The following is a 4,812-nucleotide window of genomic DNA, read 5'->3' on the forward strand; positions in this document are numbered from 1 at the left end:
CTGATGTGATCCAGGAAGACACAGAGGCAGAGACTGTATAAAAAAGGGAACCTCCTCAGCCAAGGCTGAGCGTGTGGGACGCTTAAGAGGAAGTGTCCTCCGGCTGCCCCAGCTGGCTTTTGCTTGCTTTACTGCTTGCTGGATTAATAAAATTGGCTTTCATTAATTATTGTTTAAATTGTCCCTTTTATTTTGTCACGCCAATTTATAACAGTTAGAAGAAGAAGTCTGTGAAGCTAAACAGTTAGATATTACCCAGAGGGTAAAAAGGTAATAAATGGGATTCATCTCATGTCAACACTAGCCTGGCCTTTCTTGTTTAACTAATTATAGCTCACACAAAGAAAAAATTGCCTCTACGTTTACTTTCAAGCTTTTTATAAAAAACGCAAATGTTTTAGACAATGCCAATAAAAAATCCTGATGTGATGTTTTCACTGTCCTGTGCTATTAAGGAGTCCTTTCAGGTACTACTGATAACTGAGACAGCAGTCTGCACCAAAGCAAGAGGGCAAATCCATGCCACACCAGTAAAATCAAAGGAGCAGTGAAGGAAGCTGAGGAAGGGATTGTAACATCTAAGCCGGGTGATACCAAATTGAGTCTTAAGTGGGGACTTGGTGGTAATGAGCTAGGCCAATCCAAGTGATCCAAGGAATGTACAAAAAATCCTGCCTATCTGGGAAGTAAGGCTTAGTTTATGTCAGTAGTTTCAAGTGCCACCTAGACAAGTTCTGAGACTCCTTCAATACCCACCTTGGGGAGGAATACTTCTACTTTAGACAGGAAGACCGGACTGTTTCAGTCAAGAGATCCTCATGTTCTGCCTTTAACCTGTGACTTATATAAAGCAGGGGATGGAATTACAACTTCCTTAAGTGCCATCCCATACACCCTGTCTGAATCATGCCAATACTAAACATACTAGCTGATTTAAATTGTGGAAAACTTAGTATTGTAGTTCACAAAGTTAAAGCTCTCATTGCATGAAGTATTGTATTGTGCCAAATCTATTGAGAACAATTGAAATAATAACTTTGCTTTGTGGATGGGAATTACTAGTGCCTGTTGAATGGGAAATACCTGAGGAATGGTGAGAAACTATGGTTAAGAGGTGTCAAGAGCAATTTGCCTGGAAATTGCAAAAGAAAAGAAGTAAGGAGGAACTAGAGGGCAAGACCGGGTTGGCCGCTGTAGTCGCCACCAAAAAGATCCTGTACAGCTGCTATGGGCTGCAGCCCCATAGGGAGGGGAGGGGAGGGGAGGGTATAAGCCATACTCAACTTCTGTTATTCCTTCTTCTGTCACTTGTACTTTGCCTTTTCCCTTTCAAGACACTGGCAAAGCCATGTTACAAATGCTTCCGAAAGCTTTGCATGAAAAACCGCCAGAGTTCCTATTTTATTCCTCACACCCATGTCAACAGTCACTGTTATGTGCCACCAAAATGAAATACTTGTATGCAGAAATGGGAAAAAGTATTAGATTACAGAAAATTTAAGAACAAGTGGTAACAGCTTGGCAAACAAATGTCCAAAAAGAGAAAAATGGATTTGTTTCACATTTGCCATTAAGGGAAAAGTCCAAGATTTGGTAAAGGAAAAACTGTCAAGAAAAAAGACAAAGCCAGCATAGCAATCTAGCCCTGTATTAACCTCACGTCAGGACCTGTATACAAAGCTTAAACAGCAGTTAAACAGAGAAATAGATATCTCAAAATTAAGAAAGCACCTGTTTGTAAAATTAGGGGAAAGGTTAAGTAAGGAACTTAATATAACTGACTGCTGATTCTGTGGAGGGACTTTGATGACAGAGTGTTATAAATCCATATTGTGATATTGGCTTTCACAAGTATTAGGATGAGTATTGTATGTTAAATGCTCTGCAGCTCCACTTCATTTCATTTCCTGAGAGTTCCATAACAGTTTACTTCAAATAACAATTTTCTATCTTCAGCCTTCTTGGGTCCTAATATATCCATGTAAATTCTGTTATAAATGACAATATAATATTGGCTCTTGCATTTATGTATTAGCTTTTGCATGTTGTTAATAATCACAAGTATTTTGATATAGTACAATTTACAATTCCTAGATATGAATATTCCTTTAATTTAACTGCTTGTTAGTATAATATAATCTATCAGTTTATTTCTACTTAATTTATGTTTATGTTTATTTATATTTATTTATATAAAGTTTATATAAATAGTAGTGTGATAAATAGATGTTATATCCTAGGCCTTAGCAAAATATTAAAATGGAGACTATGAAATGTTAAAATGCAGTTATGTAATGAACCCAGAGAATGGTGTAAAACAATGATGTTGTTTCTCACATCTGCAGACAGGTCTCTCCAAGTAATAAGATAACAGTGACAAAAAACAGAGCACCAGAGAAGAATTTATTGACTTCTCCTCGTTACCAGGGAGTGGGAAGCAACAGGATGGAATCACAGGAAGAAATAAAATATATATTTATACTTAATCTACAGGATGTCATACAGACAAGTCAGAGGTTAAAAGCAAACAGAAGAGTTCCTGAAACATCAAAACCTCACAAGAATGTTTGAATAATGTATAAACTTATGAATATGCATGTACCCCCATCAATGGAATAGTATCTAGAGAACACTGTTTTAAGCTAATGATGTGTTCTTTGGCCAATTGCCAAAAACACCCCAGCGCTTGATATTGTCCCTTTTTATCCCGTATTAAACTTCAAAATTTTAAAGAGTGAACTTTGTTTTTCACAATTCTAACTCCAAAGTAGTGTTGTGTGGCAGAATAATACTGGAGATTGTGAAAAACAAAGTTCACACTTTAGAATTTTTAGTAAGTTTAATGAGGGATAAGAAAAGGGACAAAAGTATCCAGCACTAAGTTGTCTCTGGCCGGTTGGCCAGAGAGCATGCTGTAGATTTGAAACAGTGTTATCTTTATACTGTATCATTCCTGAGGCTCATGCATATTCATGTGTTTTAGTATTCAAACTTTCTTGCCAACAATTGATATTTCAGGCTCCCTTCTTGTTTGTTTTTTAACCTCTGACCTGCCTGCAAGATATTCCATTGATGAGGTCTTCCCGTGTTCCCATCCTGTTGTTTCACACTTGCCAAGTGTGAGGATGGAGAAAACCTTCCTGCATGCTTATGCTCTGGTTTCCATCATCCTTATCACACAGGAAATATATATCTACCACTGTGCTGACGAAGGTGAGGAATGCCAAAGCCTTTATGGCTGGGCTGCTGAAAAACATATGGCCCAACCATCTTTCCTAAGGAGAAGGAAAACTGGGAGTTGAGGAGTAACAGAAGCTTTTGAACCTTCATTTCTTTCAGTCTGCTCTCCAGGAAATGTCTCTAGGAAAAATACACTTCTTTGAATTCCATGACAAGTGGAAGAGTTGAAGCAGTGGAAAACAGGCAAACAGGAAAACATTGAAGAAATCTTACAGCCTCTGGCCTGGAGGAACCATCTTGTTGACTGTTAGGTTTCCTCCTGACTTAAAAACCAATGAATTTGCTTATGCTAGCAATACTTCACAGAATCCTGCCATGGCACCAATAACAGTGCCTGCACTAGGGCTCCTCTTGAAATAACCTAATATTAAGCTGAGAGCTGAAATGTGTTACAGTATCTGGGAAAGCATGAAATGCCAGACTGCAAGCATTCAGTTAATCTACATGCACACTAATCTCTGCATGTAGTTGAGGAAACAAGATCATGAAAGCCTATGGGCTAGAAACTAGAAGTCCACAAATCTACAAATAACAGGTCAGATTTTAAAAGGGATTGTCGCTGTTGGACACTAAATGATTCACACAGACACAGCTCAATGTATGATAGAAAAAGAAATTCACACTAATGGCCTTCCACCTTGTTTTACTGCTTAGGTCCCAGACAGGGCAAAACAGAGCCTGTTTTACTGCTTTCCTGCCTCATGTTAGGCAAAAGCAAATCTTGCTTCCTTCCCAGCCTGCTTGTTGCACACACACAGCGGCAAACCCCGGGGACAGCTGTAACAAGGCCCAGTGCAAAGCAGATGCTTTGGAGGCTCCAAATCCCACCTGCAGCGGCTCCGTCAGACAAGAGCAAGCTTCTGTCAGCATCCCAGCACCAGCCTGGTAGTTCCCCCCTCCCTCGTCTCCTCTCCATTCTCCCCAGCCCCTGCTCCCAAGACCTTGCCAGGCCATGCCATTTGCTGGGCTAGATAAAGGAGCGAGTTTCCTGCTCCTTTGGTGCAAATACCAAAGCTGTGAGAAGTGAGAGGATAATGTTCACTCCCGCTTTGCTTGATCTAAGGAGGTTGGTGGAGGCCCAGAGCGGGAGGCTGGTCTTTGAAAGAGAAACTGAAAGTGAGTTGCTGCTTTCTTGGATGTTAATGCACATGGATGTTAATGTTATAGAATGGCAGAGGTTGGAAAAGTCCTTGAAGGTGGCCAAGTGCATCTGTCCAGCAAAATGGAACAAAGCTGTGTTCCTTGGTGACCAAAAGTACTCAAACCCCCGGCTTTTAGCCCTCCAAATATAATGAGACAAGCCCACTCACATAGATGCAATTCATTGAATTGAACAAAGCCTCCCTTTTCACTGCAAGCTGAGGTTTTTAGGAATCCAAGGATGAAAGCCCACCATGATTTCACTGGCACCATGGGGACACACCTTTGGAAGTCCTGCCAGCTGGGGAAGGGGCTGGGCCTGTGGGAGGATGCACGTGCCCAGATCCTTCTCAGGGCCAATAGCGTGTTTGCAACACCAAACAAATGGAACAGACATTGCTGGAGTGATTTCAGACAGACAAAAAGACAAAA

Source organism: Cyanistes caeruleus, chromosome Z (assembly GCF_971803275.1).
Source record: "Cyanistes caeruleus chromosome Z, bCyaCae1.hap1.1, whole genome shotgun sequence".
Classification (NCBI taxonomy): Eukaryota; Metazoa; Chordata; class Aves; order Passeriformes; family Paridae; genus Cyanistes; species Cyanistes caeruleus.